Below are 26,839 nucleotides of genomic sequence, written 5' to 3'. Positions count from 1 at the left end.
TTTTAAACAGATGTACACTATCTTGAGGCAATGCCATAGTTAGAGTTGACAAAGCCTTCCCTTTAATAGCGTATCTTTTACGTTCTTCAATAGGCATATCAGCATAAGTATATGTAACACCCTGACAGCGGCGGAAAACTCGGGATGTAAGATAAAGCACACGCGCACATGGATGTTACATAGGAATACTAAATGAGTGCTTAGAATAAACATAAATAGTCAATTTCATAACCAAACAAGCATAGTAGTAGTTATTACACACAAGTTCAACAAAGATGATCAAATCAAGTACGAAAAGTCCCACGCAGGGGATACGATTGGGCATATTGCCACCAACCACAAAGTACAAGCATGCAAACTCCAACCCTAAATCCTGAAGTCTGCTAATAGTCCCATGCTACCACTCCTAGCCACGATTAGCCTGATTACCTGAAAGGAATACTTAAAAGAGTCAACACAAAGGTTGGTGAGTTCGTAGGTTTGAGTATAAACAAGTAGTATAAAAGCATTTTATGCCGTCAATAGATCTCAAGTGTAAAGTAGTATGTAGTGGCTAGTGACCAACTTGCACATAAGTAAGCGAGCACACACAATCCTCGATAGGACCGGCTAATAGTACCAATAGAGCACACACAATCCTCAATAAGACCGGCTAATAGTATCAATAGAGCACACACAATCCTCAATAGGACCGGCTAGTAGTATCAATAGAGCACACACAATCCTCAATAGGACTGGCCAATAGTATCAATAGAGAATACACAATCCTCAATAGGACCGGCTAGTAGTATCAAGTAGTCAAATAGCCGAAGAGTAGTAAAAGTAGTTACGTCATGTATAAAAGCATGAGTAGTATTCCTTTCACCCCGAAATAAGTAAAGAAAAAGGGGCTACGAAGACTCACAGTGATCTGCTACAACGTAGTTCTGCGAGCACAGAGTATAAGCACAGATATAGTAAAATATATCTACTCGAATCCAAGTATGTCTTGATGTCAACCTAATCACAAACCATTGAGCATAGATGGATACATGTATTAGTTCTCGTGATTATTTATTCACTAAGTGTCCTTGATGTACTGATGATTTGGTTCACTAAAGATCTTTAAACGTTTGACTCAACAGTGTTTTTCATACACTAGACTCGTAATGAACGTCTTTGAACTCGCACTTTGATAAACAAGATCGAATATGTCTTGATTATACCTTAATTAGGGTTTCCTTGTACATGATAGACTTGGATTACAACTAAGTATAAAATCTGATTTCTACAACTAACGAAAATAGACTTTAAATTCGTAAGGTGTATCTGAACGAAGATAGACTTTAAATTCGTAAGGTGTATCTGAACGAAGATAGACTTTAAATTCGTAAGGTGTATCTGAACGAAGATAGACCTTAAATTCCTAAGGTGTATCTGAACGAAGATAGACTTTAAATTCGTAAGGTGTATCTGAACGAAGATAGACCTTAAATTCGTAAGGTGTATCTGAACGAAGATAGACCTTAAATTCGTAAGGTGTATCTGAACGAAGATAGACCTTAAATTCCTAAGGTGTATTTGAACGAAGATAGACCTTAAATTCGTTTGAGGACTTAAGTTTGTTTGGAGCTTAAGTTCGTTTTGAAGCTTAACTTCGTTTTGGAAGACTTAAATTCGTTTCTAGGATACTAAATTCGTTTTAAGTGTTTTTAGGACGAATTTGGGACTGTTCAAACAAAAACGAGGGTTTTGAAGATTAAGACATGTTTACGACCCAAATTTGATCACGAAAAGGTTACTAACCACTTTTAGACACAAACCCCACTAACTTTTAACACGATTTTTACACCAAAAATGGACCAAATCATCAAGAACATACACTTGAAAAGTAAACTTTTATTTTGATGAAAATCTCAAAATTTGTTGTGGTTACCTGAAAATCGATGCTAGAAATATGTTTTGATTATCACAAGGAAGCTAAAAATGCAAGAAATCTTGGTTTAACAACTCAAAATCAAATGATGAATTTTTATGGGTGAAGATGGTGAATGTATGTGTGTGTTTTTAGAGAGAGAGAGAGGTGAGATGGGGAGAAAATGGTGAAGAAGTGGAAAAAAATGGGGTTTTCTAACCCTTTTATAGTTTTCCCTTAATTAATGATTCTAATAAATGTAGGGTCTAAATGAAACATTTTCGGACTAGAATTTCTTGAATACAATCGCTTACATCTTGAAACCTAATATTCTTATCACAATAGACCATAGACTCGTCTTATAATTCAAGATTTAAGATTGAATAGACCTTCATGTGAGCACATATTCGAAACTAGAATATATCATGGATTTATTTAAATTATTTCTAAGGCGGTTGTTACATTCTCCCCCACTTTCATGCTTCATGCTTCGCTTGCACACCAAGTTTACAAGTATTAGATTGCATATTTAGTGCTAAGTGTATTTGCATCAAGAGTAACAAGTAGCATGCTTCACATTGTGTTTTTTTTTTTTTTCAAATATCATATTGCATAATAAGCATCAAGTATCAAGTTAGGAACTAAGTCCTTAAGTTTACTTGCTAGACTAGGATAATACGTTAAGCGAATAGATGCGGATACTTAAGCTTCATTTGATCTTCTCGTTCCCAAGTGAATTCTGGACCTCTACGGGAGTTCCAATGAAGCTTCACCAGAGTATACTTATGTCTCTTGAGCTTTTTGACTATTCGTTCTAGAATTTCCACGGGTTCTTCCTTGAAGGTTAGGTTACTGTCTACTCGTATCTCGTTCAAAGGAACATATGTTGTTTCATCGGCTAGGCACTTCTTGAGGTTCGATACGTGGAAGACATCGTGTACGTTACTTAGTTCTTGGGGAAGTTTCAAACGGTAGGCTACTGCACCAATGCGCTCTACGATCTCAAACGGTCCAACATATCTTGGGGCTAGTTTCCCTCTCTTTATGAATCTGACCACGCCCTTCCATGGCGAAACTTTAAGCATTACTCGATCACCCACCTGAAACTCTAGGGGTTTTCTTCGGTTGTCTGCATATTTCTTTTGTCTGTCTCTTGCTTTCAGTAGATTCTCCTTAATTTGAGCGACTCTTTCAGTAGTTTCGAGGATGATCTCTGGACCTATTAGTTGCATGTCTCCAACTTTGTGCCATGCAAGTGGAGATCGACATTTCCTTCCGTACAAAACCTCATAAGGTGGACACCCGATACTTGCGTGATAACCGTTGTTATACGAGAATTCGACTAATGGGAGATGAGTGTCCCAACTTCCTCCAAAGTCTATGACACAGGCTCTTAGCATGTCTTCGAGTGTTTGAATCGTTCTCTCACTCTGTCCGTCTGACTGCGGATGGTAGGCTGTGCTCATATCGATTCGCATTCCCAAAGCTCGTTGTAATGATCTCCAAAATCCTGAGGTAAATCGACTATCCCTATCACTAATGATTGATACAAGGACACCGTGTTTAGCTACAATCTCTTTAAGATACAGACGTGCATACTGCTCCATAGAATAATCTTCACGTATAGGTATGAAATGCGCTGACTTGGTCAGTTGATCTACCACCACCCATATAGCATCTTTACCACTACTCGTTCTTGGTAACTTCGTGAGAAAATCCATAGTGATCTTCTCCCACTTCCAGCTGGGAAGCTCTGGTTGTGTTAATAGTCCTCCTGGCTTCTTATGTTCTGCTTTAACTCTCAAACACGTTAGACACTTGCTCACGTAAACTGCCACATCGCTCTTCATCCCTGGCCACCAAAATAAATCTCGCAAGTCTTGATACATCTTATCTATCCCCGGGTGTATAGAGTATCCTACCTTGTGCGCTTCATCCATTATCAGTTTCCTTAGTCCTCCGTACAGTGGTATCCACATCCGATCACAAAAGTACAGTCCTCCATCATTCCCTTGAGTAAACCGTTCTATCATACCTCCAAGCCCTTCTTTATCAATGTTCTCTTTCTTGTTTGCTTCTACTTGTGCCCCAATAACCCTATCCTTCAGACTGTTATGCACGGTAATGCTCATGGCTCTAATTCGTCTTGGTCTAACTCTCTCCTTCCTACTCAAGGCGTCTACTACTACATTTGCCTTTCCGGGATGATATCGAATCTCACAATCATAGTCGCTAAACAACTCTAGCCATCGTCTCTGGCGCATATTAAGGTCTTTCTGAGTGAAGATATGCTGGAGGCTCTTATGGTCAGTGTAGATCACACTCTTTGTCCCGTATAGATAATGTCTCCAACACTTGAGTGCAAAAACGATAGCTCCCAACTCCAAATCGTGTGTCGTATAATTCTTTTCGTGAACCTTCAATTGACGTGAGGCATAAGAAATGACCTTGCCTCGCTGCATCAGCACACATCCTAAGCCTTGACCCGACGCGTCGCAATAAACGATAAAATCATCGGTCCCTTCAGGAAGACTTAAGACTGGTGCATTACATAACTTCTCTTTCAAGATTATGAAAGCTTCTTCTTGTTTCTCTCCCCATTCGAAAATCCTATCTTTATGCGTCAATAGTGTAAGAGGTTGTGCGATCTTTGAGAAGTTCTCGATAAATCGTCGGTAGTAGCCTGCTAAACCGAGAAACTGTCTGATCTCTGTCGGTGTCTCTGGCCTTCTCCAATTCTCTACTGCTTCTATTTTACTGGGGTCGACCTTGATTCCATCTTTGTCAACTACATGGCCCAAAAACTTTACTTCCTCCAACCAAAATTCACATTTTGAAAACTTCCCGTACAACTTTTCAGCTCTCAGAAGTTCTAATGCTTTCCTCAAGTGCACTTCATGCTCCTGTTTCGTCTTGGAATAAATGAGGATGTCGTCGATGAATACGATGATGAATTTATCAAGGTAGGGTCTACATACATGGTTCATGAGATCCATGAAAACGGCGGGCGCGTTCGTCAGACCGAAAGGCATCACTAAGAACTCAAAGTGCCCATATCTCGTGCTAAACGCCGTTTTCGGTACGTCTTCTTCACGAACTCTTAACTGATGATAGCCCGATCGAAGATTGATTTTTGAGAAGTACTTTGCGCCTTGCAGTTGATCAAACAAATCATCGATGCGCGGTAAAGGATATCGATTCTTAATGGTTAACTTGTTGAGCTCACGATAATCAATGCACATGCGAAAAGATCCGTCCTTCTTCTTTACAAATAGTATCGGTGCGCCCCATGGCGATGAACTTGGTCGAATGAATCCCTTATCTTGTAACTCTTGCAATTGTGACTCGAGTTCTTGCATTTCAGAAGGTGCTAAACGATATGGTGTCTTTGCTACCGGCATAGCGTCAGGAATGAGATCGATTCGGAATTCGACTTGGCGAGACGGGGGTAATCCCTGGATGTCATCAGGAAAGACATCGGGAAATTCACGAACTATTTGTATATCAGCTAGTTTGGTTACTTCAGTTGTTGTGCTCATTAGGATCTGTTTGTGTGACTCAGGTCTCTCGCCTTGAATTTCTAATACCTCTCCCCCACTTAAGGGGATTCTAAGAATTTTTGCATGACATACAATGGTTGCATCTACCCGGGATAACCAATCCATCCCCACTATTACATCGAAGCTACCCATTTCAAACGGGATTAGATCTATATATCATGAATGAGTATCTAGTGTTAACACACATTTAGGCACAAATTTGTCAAGTTTAGAGGTTTCATCACTAGCTACCTCTATTTCATAGCAAGCATGGGTACGGATGGGTTTCACGTTAATAATACACACGAAGTTAGTGGAGATAAAACTATAGTCAGCACCCGAATCAAATAAAACAGTAGCTAGATGATTATTTAAGAGAAATGTACCCGTGACAACGTTAGGATCGTTAGCAGCTTCTACTGCATTCAAGGCAAAGACTCGGCCCCAAGCCTGCTGGGCTTGGTTAACTCTGGGAGGATTTGGTGCTGCAATCTGCAATGGATTCTGATTAGCTGCGGCTGGAATGGGTCGTCTAGCAACTCTTGGGCAAACAATCCGGTAGTGATCAGTGCTACCACACTCGTAGCATCCTCCGCGATTGACTGGTGGGTTTCTAGCGTTCAACGGCGTTACATGAGGTGGTGCTGCTGGAGCTCTGGCAATCCTGCAATCTCTAGCCAAATGTCTAAACTTCTGACAATTCTGACAAAATCGGCATGGCACTGCTGTTGAATGATGATAAGTACAAGTAGCACACTGTGGAAATTGGCCAACATACGCCTTCTGCCCCAGCTCAACTGCTGCAAACACCTTTCCAACTCTGACCCTCTTGTCAGCTCTGAAGTCCCTTCTTTTACTGGGTTCACCAAAGTCTCTCTTCTTCTCTGCAGACCTTGTCAGTGTCCCAGCCCTAACCAAGTCATCAGTCATAGCACTGGTTCTTCGAATTGCTTCTTCAATCGAGTAAGGAGGAATGCCAGTCAGGGTGTTACGGATCTGAGGAATGAGACCATAGATGTATCTCTCAATCAACTTTGACTTAGAAGTCACCAAATGTGGTACCAATCTAGCTAACTCTTGAAACTTGCTAGTATACTCTGCATGGCCCGATCCCACCATGGTGTGGTGCCAGAACACTTGCTCAAGCTTCTGCATCTCATTTAGTGGACAAAATCGGTTCTTCATCATCTCTTTAAACTGATCCCATGGTGTCTCGAAAGTCGTAGTTCTTCCACGGGCCCTTAACAAAGTATTCCACCATGACAGTGCATCATCGGTGAATGAACCTCCCGTGAATCTTACCCTCTAATGAGATGGACATTCACTTATATCCATGACTGCCTCCAGTTTCTCCAACCACTTCATAAACACACCAGCTCCTCCTCTTCCATTGTAATCTGGGGGACCACACTTCTTAAACTCGGTGTAACTGCAACCTCTTCTCCCCATAGCATACTCATCATTCCTAGGAAATCTTCTAGGTCCAGGGCCCACATACACACCATCATCAACAAACACCATCTTCTGGTTCTTGATTCACTTGTTGCGGTGCAACTCTTACAGGTTCAGCTTCAACTTCAGGTGCTCTTCGGTTCTGGTTCGGGATAGCACCCATTGCAGCAGTCACTTGTTCGATGATAGTAGGCATTGAAGCTGCCAACTGCTCTGCAATGATAGTAGCTAAATCAGGGTTCTCGCCATAACCCATGCAATCACCACGGCCAGCACGACCTCTACTACGGCCTCTTCCTTGCTGCCCTCCACGACCTCCTCTCGGGTTGCCACGACCACCTCCAGGGTTACTACGACCAACACCATTATCTTGTGCTTCGACATTCGGGTTTGCTCTTGTTCGCACCATTTTTCCTATATTAGGAAAAGACGGGTTCAGCGTTAGAATGAAGGAATAGTCGTTCGTGACGTCAATTACGCACTCTCAACACACTCGTGTTAGTTTTCTAGAATCCTAAACATTTTACTTTCAATATCACATGTAATTCAAGAGATTGAGCATTATGTCTGAAAAGTGAACATTATCATCAATATCAATCATGCAGCACAGAGTAATATTACAATAGAATCTTCGTTTCATGAAAGATAGTTTGCAAGATGAATACTACAACCATTTCAACTTAAATGAAAATTTTTAATTCCGATTACTTTTCGACAGCCAAAGTGTGGTCCGGATCTAACACCTACATCCGTTGCACTAGCGGTGTATGTATACAGGGTGTACCAGCGGCTAACCCTCCACACCTTTAGTACATCTAATGCAAGGTCGGCTCACGGTACTGACATGCTCCCTAGATATTGGCAAAGGTATGTATACAGGGTGTACCAGCGGCTAACCCTCCACCCGACCAATACCTATTGAACATGCCAGAGTTGCTACCACACTCTAACCATCTAAGGCACGATCCATGTTGCCATCAAGTCCATAGAAAATATACCACACGCGAAAAGTTGATCAGGCTTTTCTGTGATGATATATCGCCATACTTCCTTGCTAATAACACTTCATATCGCTAACTTATTATTATTATTTAAATTTAACACATCTCATAGATTGAATACCAATAGCATGAGTACACGTGGCAAGGTAGCATGGTTCTAGGATCTGCGCATGAATGGGTATAATAGCATGAATATCGCAGATATAGATAAAATCCATAGAGTTTGAATGCACACATAATTCCTATCATGCATGCTACGTGCGGTTCCTAAGTTATAGTCTAGGCAAACCACCTAATTCACTATAACCACGGCTTTGATACCAATCTATAACACCCCGACAGCGGCGGAAAACTCGGGATGTAAGATAAAGCACACGCGCACATGGATGTTACATAGGAATACTAAATGAGTGCTTAGAATAAACATAAATAGTCAATTTCATAACCAAACAAGCATAGTAGTAGTTATTACACACAAGTTCAACAAAGATGATCAAATCAAGTACAAAAAAACCAAAGAAAGGGATACGATTGGGCATATTGCCACCAACCACAAAGTACAAGCATGCAAACTCCAACCCTAAATCCTGAAGTCTGCTAATAGTCCCATGCTACCACTCCTAGCCACGATTAGCCTGATTACCTGAAAGGAATACTTAAAAGAGTCAACACAAAGGTTGGTGAGTTCGTAGGTTTGAGTATAAACAAGTAGTATAAAAGCATTTTATGTCGTCAATAGATCTCAAGTGTAAAGTAGTATGTAGTGGCTAGTGACCAACTTGCACATAAGTAAGCGAGCACACACAATCCTCGATAGGATCGGCTAATAGTACCAATAGAGCACACACAATCCTCAATAGGACCGGCTAATAGTATCAATAGAGCACACACAATCCTCAATAGGACCGGCTAGTAGTATCAATAGAGCACACACAATCCTCAATAGGACTGGCCAATAGTATCAATAGAGAACACACAATCCTCAATAGGACCGGCTAGTAGTATCAAGTAGTCAAATAGCCGAAGAGTAGTAAAAGTAGTTACGGCATGTATAAAAGCATGAGTAGTATTCCTTTCACCCCGAAATAAGTAAAGAAAAAGGGGCTACGAAGACTCACAGTGATTTGCTACAACGTAGTTCTGCGAGCACAGAGTATAAGCACAGATATAGTAAAATATCTACTCGAATCCAAGTATGTCTTGATGTCAACCTAATCACAAACCATTGAGCATAGATGGATACATGTATTAGTTCTCGTGATTATTTATTCACTAAGTGTCCTTGATGTACTGATGATTTGGTTCACTAAAGATCTTTAAACGTTTGACTCAACAGTGTTTTTCATACACTAGACTCGTAATGAACGTCTTTGAACTCGCACTTTGGTAAACAAGATCGAATATGTCTTGATTATACCTTAATTAGGGTTTCCTTGTACATGATAGACTTGGATTACAACTAAGTATAAAATCTGATTTCTACAACTAACGAAAATAGACTTTAAATTCGTAAGGTGTATCTGAACGAAGATAGACTTTAAATTCGTAAGGTGTATCTAAACGAAGATAGACTTTAAATTCGTAAGGTGTATCTGAACGAAGATAGACCTTACATTCGTAAGGTGTATCTGAACGAAGATAGACTTTAAATTCGTAAGGTGTATCTGAACGAAGATAGACCTTAAATTCGTAAGGTGTATCTGAACGAAGATAGACCTTAAATTCGTAAGGTGTATCTGAACGAAGATAGACCTTAAATTCCTAAGGTGTATCTGAACGAAGATAGACCTTAAATTCGTAAGGTGTATCTGAACGAAGATAGACCTTAAATACGTTTGAGGACTTAAGTTTGTTTGGAGCTTAAGTTCGTTTTGAAGCTTAACTTCGTTTTGGAAGACTTAAATTCGTTTCTAGGATACTAAATTCGTTTTAAGTGTTTTTAGGACGAATTTGGGACTGTTCAAACAAAAACGAGGGTTTTGAAGATTAAGACATGTTTACGACCCAAATTTGATCACGAAAAGGTTACTAACCACTTTTAGACACAAACCCCACTACCTTTTAACACGATTTTTACACCAAAAATGGACCAAATCATCAAGAACATACACTTGAAAAGTAAACTTTTATTTTGATAAAAATCTCAAAATTTGTTGTGGTTACCTGAAAATCGATGCTAGAAATATGTTTTGATTATCACAAGAAATCTTGGTTTAACAACTCAAAATCAAATGATGAATTTTTGTGGGTGAAGATGCTGAATGTATGTTTGTGTTTTTAGAGAGAGAGAGAGAGATGAGATGGGGAGAAAATGGTGAAGAAGTGGAAAAAAAATGGGTTTTTCTAACCCTTTTATAGTTTTCCCTTAATTAATGATTCTAATAAATGTAGGGTCTAAATGAAACATTTTCGGACTAGAATTTCTTGAATACAATCGCTTACGTCTTGAAACCTAATATTCTTATCACAATAGACCATAGACTCGTCTTATAATTCAAGATTTAAGATTGAATAGACCTTCATGTGAGCACATATTCGAAACTAGAATATATCATGGATTTATTTAAATTATTTTCTAAAGCGGTTGTTACAGTATACCTACTGATTACTCCGTTCTTCTCATATGAAGGCCAATCAAAACCTTGAGTTATTACTAGCCACATTTCCATGTCAGTGAGACGAATGTAGTCTTCAAAATGTCTCTTCCACATCCAATAATTTTCTATACGGAAAAGCTTTTGAGCTGTATTACCCCGACCAACCTCATGATCATGCATGATCATCTGGCTGATAAGTAAGGCATTAGGTGAGTTTGCGGCAGGTGGTAAAGTAGTCATTTCGAATCTTTTGATAACAAATTAAACGAAATAACACTAAGTTCGTGTGAGACGAAGTACACGTGGCACGAAGCACAAAGTATACGTGGCACGAAGTGAAAACACGAAGTACACTTCACACGAAGTAAAACACGAACCACACTACACACGAAGTGAAACACGAAGCACACACGTCACGACCTAAGTCACGAAGAGTAGTTCGTGTTGATGTGGCACGAAGAGTAGTTCGTGAAGACGTGGCACGAAGTAAACACGAAGTTACTGGATGACGTAAGCACGAAAACGAAGTATACCTCGTGCTGACGTAAGCACGAAGTCACACACGAAGGAGAGCACGAAGAAGCGAATTAACACGAATTTCGAACGAAATTGCAATCAATAGCCAATCAAACGATCTTAAACCTTCTGGTAATCAACCTTAGGGCTCTGATACCACTTGTAAGGTGCCCTATTGTTGCGTGGATCGTAATAAGACGTGATCCGTTATGTCAAGAGTGCGGAATCCTCTTGAGATAACTAGATTACTATTGCCTTTCGTTGATTAATGATCAATTAACCAACCCAAAGAGATGCACAAGGCTTGTGGTTCGTGTAGGAGATCACACGAAGGAACAAAGAACCTTAGATCGTTAATTCATGAATAACTCTCAAGAATTCGTAAATTATTAACCTAATTTCGTAGATTAGGTCTTGTATTTATACTAATTGATATTAGGTTTGTGTGGGCTTAGGCCTTAATTGCGTAATTAGGCCCGAACAATAACTAATCGTTGTGCCTCGTGCTGACGTCAGCACGAGGTTCATCCTACATGCTGATGACGTCAGCACAAGGGACGACCATTAGTTCTTTGTTTGACTCGTACATAACATCCAATCACCGTTTAAGTGTTCTACGACACTTATAAACCTTGATTCTATGTTTTTGTACCTGGAAAACAATATATAACACACAAACACATAAACAGATATAATATTGAAGTTCAAACGTAATCATTAAATATTAACACAAGTTCTTATTTAAATGATTACAAACAAGTTCCTAAAAACATAAACAATAATAAAATCTATGTTGCGATTGTCACAACGAATCTGCATCTACAGAAGTGACTCCAACAACTTCTCGGTCACGTCTTCTGGATCCGGATTATACCTAAAGTAGGCAAGCTCAATCAGCAGATGACTGTAATGAACCAGCGTCTCATCAAGAGTTTCATCTTTGAAGCTAGTGAACACATAATACTGCTTTTTTAACAAATCTTTCCTACTCTTCTTGAGATTGGTGTCACCTTCACAATGCTCTTTGAGTGCATCCCATAAGCCTTTTTCTGTATCATACTTTTCAAACAGATGCAGAACTTCCCCTTGGAGAGCCATTCGGAGCGAACCCAATGCGTTGCTTTCAGCTTCATAATCTTTCTTCTTATCAACATCCATTTGTTCATATGTAGCCAGCCTAGCACTACCCGAACTTGATGTATCACCTGTTACTTTTGGAGGAGTATAACCGTTTGTAATGCGTATCCACATCCTCACATCCATCAGTCTACAGTATTACTCGAATCTGCCCTTCCAAATGAAGTATCTGTCAAGGCTTATCAACTTTGGTGGTAAGTTGGCCTTTCTGGTTTGATGATTTATCAGAATCATTTGACTTAGCAACGCCTGATAAGTTGCGGGTAACTGTGACGTCATTTTCTTAAAGCTAGTAAAGTTCACGAACTCCTTAGAAATAAATGTAAGTCCCAACTATTACTAGATGGGTGCTGAAGACACCTCTATGTCAATGGTGAGAACTTTGCAACACGATCAATTAATTTGGATGCGACCAGTTTAGATTGATCGTGTACCAAGTTAACTGGAGTTAATGAATAAAGGTGACAAAATATGTAAATTAACACACTGCAATAACATAAGTGACAAGTATGTAAACTGGTGAGACAATATGTAATTTTCAAGTGTATTTTATTTATTACTTGTTTAAATAAAATACAAGGTTGTTGCGGAACCAAGATAATACATGAATGTAAATATCCTAACAACCCATGAATTACAATTGATCTAAACTTGGAAATTCTCCTAAACAATCGAAACACTTAGAGTTGTGAAATGTTCCTTTTTGCGATTGAGAGAATATTGCACAAGTTCACCAATATTGCAGAATATATGTATTTTGCAAAGTTGTTGTTCTCTTCTTGTGCAAGGACCTTTATTTATAGTCGAAGATTGAGCATGGGAATCTCAACTTCGACATACAAATATGGTTGACAGCACACAAAAGTATTGTTTAAATAATCCTTTGTGTGCGCTAAATAAAGTAAGACAAAAGGTTACTTTATTCAACCACTCTACATCTTTGCACCTTTATCCAAAGACAATATCATTGTCCGGTTAAAAGGATGTAGAGTAAAAAGGTCCTCCTCGTAATCAGTGTAAAGCTTTGTAAGAGCATTTACACTGGAGGATTCTCCAGTTGATTAATCTGGTAGATTGTCAACTGGGCTTCGCTGCCATTGCCAATCTCTATCTTCCATTTGTTGTCTTTGACTTCATCTGGAAGGTCTTCAGATTCTAGTCTGCTGATCTCAACTGGAGGAAGTCATCAGTTGCTAAACCTGTACAATGCAACTGGACTTCTAATATTTCGGACAATTCCTCATGCTCTCCAGATGTCACTGGAGAGCTCCAGTTTATCTTAAACTGGACCTAACAAATTCCCCTAATTGTCCTGAAATATTGTCAAGTGTTTTCAAACTTGTTTCTATACAAGTTTAAGTTTGAAATACTTGAGTTTGATAAAACCTATTAAGTTTCCAAGACATTTTTATAGATCATCAAATGTCTTGGATTTTGTTTTAATTGTTTGTAGATCTTATCAGATATCTTACTTGTGAGTTACAATCTGGCAACTTGTATATACACAACATTTACAAATAAGTTACAAGAGAGTATACAAAATTACAAGCACGTATTTAGAAGGAAAACTTAAACAGATGGCCCTTCGCCAGTTTTCCTTCTCTTTGTGACTGATGAAATTGGCTGAGTATCTTCAGGATCAAGGCCTAATCTTTCTTCAATGTTTTCCTTGAACTTGATAAGATTTTGCAATACATACTCCCAGCCTTTTTCAACCTTATTCTTCCTCTGTCTCCCCTCCAGCAACCTCAACATCTCTACATGTTCGGAATGACCATACTGATGGACATCCGGGTTCTCAGTTGTTCTCTTAGGCCCACCAAAGTATTGTACCTCAACAACAAAATGCTTGGCACCAGGCTTGATCGAAACCTTAACATCTGTAATCTTGCCTCTATTGTGCCTTCGACGTTGTACATCTGACATATATGTGCGAGCTTCAGATTCATTTGTCAGTTTGATTTTGCTCGTGCTCAGCTTTTGTGTAGCAGCTCGAATATCATCAGTTGTGGGTTCAGATGGTTCTACCCAAGTCCTCAGATTTGCATCTCTTGGCAAGGCCTTTTGTTTTCTTCCTTTGGACTTGGGTGGATTCAACACTTTGGTGACCGCCTTCTTTACCTGCTCAGTTCTCTTGAGAATCCCTTCAGACCTAATCTCTCTGGCCTTTTCCACCGACACATTCAAACACTTTGCATCCAGTTTAGCCTCATCATCTTGGTAGTGTTTGTCCAGTTCAACTTCAAGCATCTCCTTCAGTGCATTGACTATTCTTGGATCTTCTTTGATCTTCTTGTATTCAACAAGTGTCAAGCCAAGGAGTTGAGCATCAGTGATATCAACAAGAGGGGTTGGAAGACTTCTTCTTGATTCAAATTGGTTCACCTTCATCTGTTTCTCCCTTTCCTTGACCGGTTATCCCACTCTTGCTAATTTCTGACTCTCACTTTCAGTAACTGGAGGCAACAAATCAACATTGCCAGTTTCCAACATTGGTGCATCGGTGGCCGGTTCCATAGATTCATCAGCAATGGCCTTTCCCTTATCAACACTCCCAACCACTACATCATCAAACATCTCAATCTCCTGCTCACCAGCCTCAGTACTGGTAGCCGCCACAATCTCCTTCCCTTTACCTGAAGTCTCCACAAGAGTGCGAGGGGCATGTACCGACCTTTCCCCCTTGGCAGCATCTAGTCCTTGCCTGATGGCTTCAAAATCGGCATGACTAGAGGGCAAGCAATCTAGAGGCTGCCATGATTGCATTGTTTTGCACTCTTTGAAGACTCCACAAATAATGCGAACTGTCCTCCATAGATGATTTATCTCTTGAGACTGAGTCATAACATTTCCACTTGTCTGCTCTTGACTCTTTAAAATCTGTTTAAGTATTGAGAGATCATCTGAAGAGAGCCCAGTTGCAGGGACTTCCTTAACACTTTCAACCTCCCTTCCTTTGCCAACTTCAGTGGTCAGATCAGATATAGCAGTTGAGTGTTCAGACACTTTGCTGGCCAGTGTATCCAGACTGCACCTCAACCGATCGATCTCAGATGTAATAGGAGTGAGATCGACCTGGGGCGCTGCAATCTTGGTTATCTCAGACATCACCTTTTCAATCAAATTGTTCTCACTGGCAGCCAAAGTTTCTTCGATCTTTAGACCCACTGAAGAGGCCAACTGACTGCCAAGCTCTGTCACATCTAGGCCAGGTTTGTTACATAAATCTTGCACCTGCCTTTCCAGATTCTTAATATCAACCTCTGATGATCTGACAATACTATTCAGCAGGTTGGATATTGAAGATGTGACTCTAGATTGAGTCAGTGCGAATGCCTCCCTTAAAGATGTTGCCAGTTGATTGGAGGATTCCACTAACTCGTTCAGCTTGCCAAACACCAAGTCCTCATTGGCAGAGAACTTGTTGATCCCCAGGTCAACCACTTTAATATTTTGCAAATGATCCTTGTGGTACCTGGAGAGGGACTTGGTGTTCTTATCGAGTATCTTTTGAATCTCTTCCACCCTCGCGAGAAGGTTCGAGAGATCGGCTTGAAAAGACACAAATTGGCTTTCCAATGACTGAGGAGAAGGTGTCACTGGACCAGCCGAAAAAGCTACAGGTGCAACTGGACGAGGTATGACAATATTTGGTTCTCCAGTTGCAGTAGCATCAGTTGACATAAGAGGAGGGGTTGTAGAAATGAAGGGAAGAGATTCAATGTGTCGTTCATGCTGAGAGTGCTCAGGTGTGAACGACGGCGATGGTGGGGTTAGGATGTGTCAATTTCTAGGCACACCCATAAAGGAAGGTAGTTGGTGAGAGGCGAATATTGGAGGTATATCTAAGCTTTGTACATTTATTGGGGAAACTGAAACATGTGGTTCTTGGGGTTGACCAGGAGAGAAGGGAGCTGATCAAGTACAGTTGCATCAGCCATCTCCTGGTCAAATTCCGTCTCAGATGAGTCCGAAGACTCAAGCTGAAACTCACCCTCATTTATGCCAAGATCCATAAATGTTGGGGGTGGCTGAACAAGTTGTTCAGACTCCTGATGACCAGTTTGAGTTGCCTCAATGGTATCATCAGTTCTAGGATCCGTTGCCGAAGCATCTTCTCCCTGGACAGAGGTGACTGGTGCCTCAACTACAACTGCTCTATCCTCAGTTGCAATATCACCGGCAGTGGCTTCAGGGACCATTGTCACAGATTGTGACTGGTCAGGTGCAGCAAGTCCAGATCTTAATCTCCTTCTGCTTTTAGAAGATCTTCTTGCTTTAGGAATCGCCTGGACTCCCGCTTCTGCCACAGTTACCGCTCCAGTAGACGAACCGATGGGTCCCTCATTATTTTGAGGCCCGCCCAGTTGCCTTTCTGACTCACCAGATTGTGGTGCATCAGTTTTAGAGAATGCAAAGATCATTCTCGGGGACATCTGGACTTCATCAAAAGTGGACACCAGGTTGTCCAGATTCCTCAATAGTTCTGGCACAGACAACAAGGATTGAGTGTTGTTGTACTCTTCTCTGCCCAGAATCTGAATGAAACAAAGGGACATGAATCTTGAAAAGGGGACACAAGGACCCCAGTTGCCCTTCAGCTTGAACACCAGGCTTCTGAACAAAATACCTGCAAAGTCCACCCTCAGTCCATTCCAGCAGTAGTAAGCCATCTCCGCCTGGAAGGAGTTTATCTGGTCCAAGCCACCAGAACTCCCTCCCAAACTTTCCACCAAGTGGACCATAAAGAACTTCCAGGATGGTGAAAGCCCTTTCATTGTAATGGACCCCTTGGTCTTCAAAACATCCCCCTCCACCATCTCCTTATTTCCCATATCAAGGAAGACCTGGCAGAAATTTATGTTGGAGGAAATCACCACTGGATTTTCATTATGTCTCCAGTAATTGAGGTTAAGGGCTTCCCTCAATGTTTCAGTGGTGATGGTACACGGGACTGACCCATCCTTTAGAGAAAAGGAGATGGATGAGCAGTCCTCAGAAAGAGAGGCAGTGTACCAGAATTCACACAAGTAGTCATGAAATAGCTTGTGTGGATTCAAAGAGAAGGCATCGCTGAGGGGAGAAATCCGAAGAAAGGATTGGATTTTCCCTATAAGAGAGTCAGCGGCCTGGAGCCCTTGGAGAGATGCCATTGGATTATTTGGATTTAATTTAATAAGTTTAGAACTTATGGGAGCACCAGTGGCACGAATAACATTTTGTGATGGATTGTACTCAGCAGTGAGTAGATTCACATCATGAGAACGAGATGAAGAAGAAGAAGATTTAGGAGCCATTTGTGAATTTTGATTTAGGGTTTTGGACTTAAAGAAGAAAGAGAGAAAGGGATCTCGAATTGTGAATGATTGGAGGAGTAAATGAAAGGAATTTTGAGAGAAGTAAATGAGACAGATATTTTGGTGGGGGTATATATAGGCAGTAAAATATTGCCAAGATATATACGAAAAGATATTTTTAGTCCCCAAAAGTTTGAAATAATTTGTAAAAAGTTATTTTCAAAAATTTTGAGAATTCAAAAATATTTAATACCTCCCATCAAGCATTTAATGCTACGACGGCTGGTATTCCCACTCACCCACTAACTTCACCAATACCCATAAAAAGTGCAGTACATTTCAGCAAAAGTCTTGACACGTAAGACATGTCAGGTGACGTTCGTGAGTGCGAGGTTAGCACTCGAGTAACATCACGTGTCACAAGTATCCACCAAGTAAAACATAACGTTATGAAATCTGGCTGACCACCATTTTGAGACAAGACCAAACTAGCAAACTGGAAAATTTAGATGCTAGTTTCAACTGATGACTTTCAGTTGCATTTTTCAATAAAAGCATTTTTATTTGAAAAAATATTTTGAGTCTTTTTCCCCCTAAAAATGTGATCCATTTGATCAATGACTAGTCTTCGAGTACATCAACGCGTTCATCATCAGTGTCAACTGAAGAGTTAACATGATTATCTTCAAACAAAGGTATATCTTGAAGAACTGGAGAAGCTTGAACTGGTTCTGATGTTGTTGTGGCGCGTACATCAGATCCAATTACCAGTTTTTCAGGTAGGTTAAAACTGATAGAAGGATAAAATGAGGTGTCACTGAAGTTCTTCTTTTCCTTAACTGGTTCTAAGACTTGATGTCTGGAAACATTTTCTGGTGTACTATCTGATTGATGAACCTTACCAGATACACCAAAATCAACTGGGATAACTGAAGATAAATCAAGGGTTGATCTTTTGTTGATTGCTTCATTTGATTCATCAAAAGTGACATGAATTGTCTCATGTACCTTTTGGAGTCTATAATTATGAACTCTATAGGCTTTTCTAATATCTGAATACCCCACAAAGACACCTTCGTCAGCTTTTGCATCAAATTTTCCCAACTGACTGGAATCGTTTAAAATGTAAACTGGACAACCAAATACATGGAAATATCCAATATTTGGTTTACGATTCCTGAGGACTTCATAGGCAGTCTTCCTGTGTCTCTTGACATAAACTGACCGGTTTTGGGTGTGACATGCAGTTGCCACAGCTTCAGCCCAAAAACAGGTGGGAAGACCAGATTCAGATAACATACTTCTGGCAGCTTCAATCAATGTGCGATTCTTCCTTTCAACCACACCATTTTGTTCTGGAGAACGAGCTGACGAAAAGTTTTGAGAAATGCCAGTGTCAGGGCAAAATATTTCCAATTCTTTATTCATGAATTCTGTACCGTTATCACTTCGCAACTGACACACTTTCTTGGTATACTTGAGCTCAATTCGCTTGATGAGAGAGATAATTTCTCCAGGTGCATCACTCTTTGATCTGATAAATATCACCCAACAAAATCTGGTGTATTCATCGACCACAACTAAAGTGTATCTCTTACCAGCTTTAGTTTGAACATTCACTGGACCAAAAAGATCCATATGAAGCATGTGAAGAGGTTCAGTGATACTGAAATTCTACCTGGTCTTGAAACTGGCTCTTTTCTTTTTGCCCATTTCACACCCTGGACATGGCTTCTCCCTTTTAAAGGAAAACAAAGGTATCTCATCAACCAGTTGCTTTCTTGACAACTTGTTAATATTTTTTAAGTTAAGATGGGATAACCGTTTATGCCACAGCCAGTTGGTGTCCTCATCAGCCTTGACATAGAAACAATGCTCTTTTGGAGCAGGCTCCATGTTCATGATGTACACATTCCCTTTTCTTGGTGCAATCATGACTACCTTCCAATCCTTGTTAAAAACAGTGCCTTGAGCAATGTCGAACAGTACCCTATATCCATCATCACAAAGTTGACTGACACTTATCAGGTTATATTTCAAACCATTGACAAATGCAACCTTAGTGAACTGAATCTGCCCATTGTCAACAACACCATATCCTTCAGTTTTCCCACTTCCATCATTACCAAATGTCACCGCTGGTCCATCGCAGACAGTGAACTCTTCCAGCAGGGGCTTACATCCGGTCATAGTCCGGCCAGCAGCGCTGTCCAGATACCAGATATTCTTCTTTCGATCGCCCTGCACACCCAAGTAAGTGATCAGTTATTTTTGTGAACCCATCTTTTCTTGATGGGTCCACTGGACTTCTTCTGAGAAGTCCCAGATGCTTGACTGGGTGTTGAACTGGATGAAGAAACTGGAGGGTTCTCTCCAGTTTCTAGAGTAAAAACAATTGGTTTTAGTGGAATATTGGCCTCCTTTTTCTTTTCGATATATGCTCCTTTCTAAGCTGATTGTTTTATTTTTTGTTTTTGAGGAGGGGTTTTGACATTTTGTTTTTCAACTGAGGAGGATGCACCTCCTTCCAAATTTTTAATTCTGGCAGTACAACTTTGTACCTGCCTTGACAAATTTTGGAGTTGATTCTCCATTTTTAACAAAATGTTTTTTTCATCAGGCTGCTGGCCTATGGACTTGGGCTCAGCAGGGGTTTTAGCCTTTAAAGTTGAGGACTCATTAGACTTATGAGATAAAGGATTGTCACCAGATTCCTTTTTAACTGGAGCTTTAGCCTTCTTTGCTCCAGTTTTAATCTCAACAGGGTTGGTCTTAGTGGATTCAGATTTGACAGTGCCAGAGGAATCATAAGGTGTTTCAACTCTAATAGATTCTGGCAATTGGTGAATTGTGGGTAAAACAGCTGCCATCTGAAGATCACCAGATTTCCAGGCAGTTTTTTGAGCATCAATGGTTTTAGAAAAAGCGTCATAATTTTTACCAGATGCTTGTACCCAAGAATTGATAACCATATGTTCCTTTTCAAGATCAAATTTCAGTTTTTGGTTATCTCTTTCCAATGCCTCGTTTTTCAAATCTGACTCTTTAAGAGCCAACTGGACACTTTGCAAATCATTTATTTGACTTTTCATGTTGTTTAATTCAACCAAAACTGTTTCTAAGTATCTTTCACAGTCAGTTCTTATGGTTTCAACAAATAACAAGTCATCATTTAATGATTCAGCAATATCCAGTTTCAATTCTGAATCAATTTCGACATCATAGTCCCTTACCTTCTTTAAAATGATGTCAACCCATCTTCCTGACACAACATCATCTTTCACCACTGGTTGTTGACTCTCCAATGCCATGAAACACACATCTCTAATCTCTTCTTCATCATCAGATGAATCATCAGAGAGTTCCCATTTCCCTTCAGTTTGAGCCATCATGCACTTGTTCTTTTCTTTCTCATTATTTTGTTCAAGAGACATGAGAGCAATCTGGGCCTTAAGTTTCTTGTATTTGGCCTTATAATTATTAGTTTTAACAAAGTTTGGGACAATAGGACCAGTTTGGTTGTTCATCTAACTAGATCTGCATTCCTTCATGAAATGGCCTTTCTTACCACATTTATAGCAGGTAAGATTAGCCTTATCCATAGAGATTGAATTGGAAGCATTATTGGACCCATTAAATCGATTAGATTTATGCTTAAACCTATTAAAGGTTTTAGCAATCATGGCTACCAGATCATCATCGTCAGTTTCCTCACAACCATCACTGAGATTAGTGGTTAGGCCAGAGTTCAAAAAGTTGTTTAACATTTCCTTCATAGAATGTGACTGGACATTCTCAGTAGACATTAAAACAGCACAAGGTTGCCTAGAAAAGTTGGCAGCCTTGGAACTCTGAGCATGGTTTAAAGCATCTTGCTCAGCCAGTAATCTTGCAGCATCATTATCTTCAGTGAATCTGAAGGCTCCATAAAGGGAGGCAAGAGTATGGCTATGCAAGGTCTTTCCTTGTCTTAAGACAAGAACCATGTGTGCCCATTTGGATGGCAAAACATCACAGAATTTTTCAAGAAGAATATCCTTATCCTTCTCCACTCCCAAGCCTCTAAGTTGATTAATTAGGCCAGTAAATTTGGTATAAGTACCGGTCAAACTTTCATTGGGAAGAGCAAAGAAGGATTCATACTTCTTGTTGAGAGCAACCTTTCTAGTGACAATGGTGTCATTTCCTCCTTCAATCTGGAGAACTAATTCATCCCACGTAGATTTTGCACTAGAAAATAGCACAAGGGTAGGAATTAGTTCCTCAGGTATAGTAGAAAGAATCATGTTTTTCAGTTTGGTATCAAGATCAACCAATCTGCGATCCTCATTTGACCAATGTTCCTCAGATTTTTCCCTGGTGCCTCTTCTCCCAGTGGGATCGAGAAGAGGGCTAACACCACTGGACATGGGTATATATGGTCCATCCTTAAGGATTTTCAACATATACCTCTCTATCCCACCAAAATGCAAGAGCATTCTAGCCTTCCATGTACCAAATGTCTCACCATTCCCATTGAATTTGGGAACAGGAGAGTTGGAGTAATGTACATGAACGTGGTTAGCTCCAGGAGCTGGAGGAGGAGGAGGAGGGTTAGTATTTAAAGGAGTAGCAATATTAGGATTAGATTCATTAGAACCAGAACCATTCTCACCTTCAGCAGCCATCGAAGCAGACCTAGGTTATAGAATTGAGACAATTCAACCTGCCTGCTCTGATACCACTTGTAAGTCCCAACTATTACTAGATGGGTGCTGAAGACACCTCTATGTCAATGGGGAGAGAACTTTGCAACACGATCAATTAATTTGGATGCGACCAGTTTAGATTGATCGTGTATCAGGTTAACTGAAGTTAATGAATAAAGGTGACAAAATATGTAAATTAACACACTGCAATAATATAAGTGACAAGTATGTAAACTGCTGAGACAATATGTAATTTTCAAGTGTATTTTATTTATTACTTGTTTAAATAAAATACAAGGTTGTTGCGGAACCAAGATAATACATGTAAATATCCTAACAACCCATGAATTACAATTGATCTAAACTTGGAAATTCTCCTAAACAATCGAAACACTTAGAGTTGTGAAATGTTCCTTTTTGCGATTGAGAGAATATTGCACAAGTTCACCAATATTGCAGAATATATGTATTTTGCAAAGTTATTGTTCTCTTCTTGTGCAAGGACCTTTATTTATAGTCGAAGATTGAGCATGGGGATCTCAACTTCGACGTACAAATATGGTTGACAGCACACAAAAGTATTGTTTAAATAATCCTTTGTGTGTGCTAAATAAAGTAAGACAAAAGGTTACTTTATTCAACCACTCTACATCTTTGCACCTTTATCCAAAGACAATATCATTGTCCGGTTAAAAGGATGTAGAGTAAAAAGGTCCTCCTCGTAATCAGTGTAAAGCTTTGTAAGAGCATTTACACTAGAGGATTCTCCAGTTGATTAATCTGGTAGATTGTCAACTGGGTTTCGCTGCCATTGCCAATCTCTATCTTCCATTTGTTGTCTTTGACTTCAACTGGAAGGTCTTCAGATTCTAGTCTGCTGATCTCAACTGGAGGAAGTCATCAGTTGCTAAACTTGTACAATGCAACTGGACTTCTAATATTTCGGACAATTCCTCATGCTCTCCAGATGTCACTGGAGAGCTCCAGTTTATCTTAAACTGGACCTAACAATAAACGAGGTCGTAAAGTTCACGAGGTCCAAGAATACGAGGCCGCAATTAGAACTGGAAGTCGTGATTGAAATGGTGAGGTCGTAATTGAGCTCACATGGTCGCAAACGATATACGAGGTCGCAATTGAACTGGCAAGGTCGTAATTAGCTACCAAAGTCGAAATACGAGTTGGATGAGGTAATACGATCCCGCGAGGTCGTAAACGATGCTGGCCCGACGGCTGCAAACCGTAAAAGCCAAAAACACACTTTCGACGGCTGCAAACACCAAGATATACCTCGAACAAGATTTCTGGTCGTAAACTCGTGAAAGAATCACGTCTAAACGACCCTAAATCAATGTTGTCTATCACCAACAAACTATAACCTTCCGGTATGAAACCAAGAAGCTCTGATACCATTTGTAAGTCCCCTTAACACGGATCGTTAATAGTTTGATCCCATTATCTGGAGGTGCGGAGTCCCTCTCTATAACGTGGTAATTCACAACGAAAGCCCCTAGATCACCTGCTGCCTCGCAGGTCTTCTTTGGGCTAGCGGAACGACCTTTGACCTATTAACCTGCACAAATATGCTTGATAATTCGACGAATATTCGACCCTAATCTCTGTTAGGGTTCTAGTATTTATAGGAAAGCCTCCCAATGCTTCAGCACGACCAGGTCGTATTTCAGGCCCAGCTCGACCTAATTACGAGGTCGTAATCGTGCTCTAGCCTCGTATTTGTCCCAGTAAATATGGGGTCGTATCTCCTATGTCCACCTCGTAATTCTCCCTGCAATTACGAGGTCGTAATCCCTCTCAAGCAGATTAATTATACATTCAATACTTAAACTAAATCTAGTATTCTATGCATAATACAAAGTTCATTAATGACAATTACAATGACAAAGACATATTACAATATAAGTCCAAACAATCTAGACTATTATTGACATAGACGTGCACTTACAATTCATATATTGTTCGTGTTTTCAAATTACCGAATATGGTTGATTGCTGGTGTTCGAGACTTTCCGCACTTAAACACTAGTTATCTAATCTCGTAGATCCGGTGGTTGAGGGACTTTCAATTGGTATCAGAGCACACGTAGGATCACGTTTGATCAAAACCGAATAGAAATCCCAATGAGATAGTAAATCATCAAGGAATTTTTCATTCTTTTCAACCGTTGTTAGAGGCACTGCATGATTTCTCATCTCTGTCATGAGATGGTAATACCTATTCACCAACTCATCAAGTGTCTCAGTCTTCATCGCCTTAAAAACCAAGTGCTGAGCCTTCAGTAGATCCCTTTTTCCCTTCTTCACTACATCATCCCCTTCATACCTATTGCTAAGGCATCCCAAAGTTCCTTCGACGTAGCGTATGATTCTTGTTCAAAAGTATGCAGAATGTCCTCTAGCAGACAGATAGTAAGACAACCATATGCCTTGTGTTCGGCCTCGAACATTCGTTTGTCATCATCAGAAAGTGCTGTCCATTTAGCCTTTTCTTTGACATCAACAAAACTTACAGTTGCTTGACTAAAACCATCCTTTATTCAAATCAACATACGAACATCCGTCCATCTTAGATAGTTTTCAAAACAAGTCTTCCATGATGGATAGTCCTCAATACTTAGCAGTTTCGGAGGAGATGTGGATTTACCCACAACATGTTCCATCTCCATTAATCGGCTTAACACCTTTTGATCCATTCAAAAATTCAAAGAACTCGTGATTTCTTAGAATTACTAGTCCTAAACTTGATTGACAGAATTCAAACCAAAACTCAAAAGAGTTATCATGTTCAAAATTCAGACAATTTCATATCTAGAATTAAAAGGCAAGTTCATCAAAAATTAATGACCGAAAAGTAGAACTCAAAAATATTTTGAGTTTACAAGTTCAAAACTTGATTTACCGAAATCAAACACAAAAAGTTGAATCTCAAACAAGTTCAAACCAAAACCGAAATATGAATTTCAAGTCACAAGGATGTATCAACACGTTGTAAGAACTTAAGATTGTTCAAGTATGCAAGTTCAAAATTCTAAAGACGAAGCTTCAAATCCGAACTCAAGAAAGTTTCGAATTCAAAAACCGAGTCTAAGAGTTTCAAAGCTTTTACCTTAGACAAAACCTTCCTAAACCTTACAAAATGATCCGAAGTGTATTTATAGGACAAAGAAACGAAATAGTGTAACTTGATCGGCAAGTAGGTCGAGCTAGACCTTGGTCGAGCTAGGCCTTGGTTGAGCTTAAACACGAACCCGAAAAGCGGCTTACAATTGTTGAAAAATTCTAACCCCGAACCAATACACGATCCAAAGCTCTTGATATCAATTGAAATCACTAGTAATGGAGTTTTGGTTTGAATTCTGTCAATCAATTTTTGGACTAGTAGTTCTAAGAAAACACGAGTTCTTTGAATTTTCCAATGGATTAGAAGGTGTTAAGCCGATTAATGGAGATGGAACATGTTGTGGGTAAATCCACATCTCCCCCGAAACTGCTAAGTATTGAGGACTATCCATCATGGAAGACTCGTTTTGAAAACTATCTAAGATGGACGGATGTTCGTATGTTGATTTGCATAAAGGATGGTTTTAGTCAAGCAACTGTAAGTTTTGCTGATGTCAAAGAAAAGGCTAAATGGACAGCACTTTCTGATGATGACAAACGAATGTTCAAGGCTGAACACAAGGCATATGGTTGTCTTACTATGTGTCTGCCAGAGGACATTCTGCATACTTTTGAACAAGAATCATACGCTACGTCGAAGGAACTTTGGGATGCCTTAGCCAATAGGTATGAAGGGGATGATGTAGTGAAGAAGGGAAAAAGGGATCTACTGAAGGCTCAGCACTTGGTTTTCAAGGCGATGAAGACTGAGACACTTGATGAGTTGGTGAATAGGTATTACCATCTCATGACAGAGATGAGAAATCATGCGGTGCCTCTAAAGACGGCTGAAAAGAATGAAATATTCCTTGATGCTTTACCATCTCATTGGGATTTCTATTCGGTGTTGATCAAATGTGATCCTACGTATGCTCAGATGACACTTTATACGATGATAGCTAATTTGAGAAGTTTTGAGTTGAATATTAAGAAGCGAGAAACTCAAACTGAAGTCATGCAAAATCCGGAGATTTATCGAGCTAAGAAGCCAAATACGGCTAAACCATCTGGGTCAAGAGCAAGTGCATTTCTTTCAAATTCTGTTGAGAAAGCTGAGATGTTGGGAGATGAGAATGGTTACTGGTTTGTTGCTGCATCGACTGAGAATAATCAAGTTTCATCAGATTTAGCTGGAGGTTCTCAAAGAACTCTCAAGACTATGCCTCTGAGTGTCAAATCCGCTGAAAGTCATGTCAGTTTGTTAGCTGCTTTCATGACATCTTACGAGGCATTGATCACTGGAAATCTGATAGACCCAGAGTTGGCTGATTTAGAGTATGAACAATTGGACCCTGATGATCTTGAAGAAATGGATCTCAAATGGCAGCTGGCCAGGTAGCTCGAAGAGCTAGAAGATTTATGGGACGTACTAGAAGATATTTGACGAATGGAAGGGTAAAATATGATAAATCCAAGGTTAAGTGTTATAACTATAATGGATTCGGTCATTTTGCTAGAGAGTGTCATCGATCGAAGCAAGATGCAACTACTAGTTTTTCAAAGCCAAATCAGATTACTGCAAATCAAAATTCAGGGGCTTC

Source organism: Erigeron canadensis, chromosome 4 (genome assembly GCF_010389155.1).
Source record: "Erigeron canadensis isolate Cc75 chromosome 4, C_canadensis_v1, whole genome shotgun sequence".
NCBI lineage: Eukaryota > Viridiplantae > Streptophyta > Magnoliopsida > Asterales > Asteraceae > Erigeron > Erigeron canadensis.
This window is presented reverse-complemented; position numbering follows the sequence as displayed.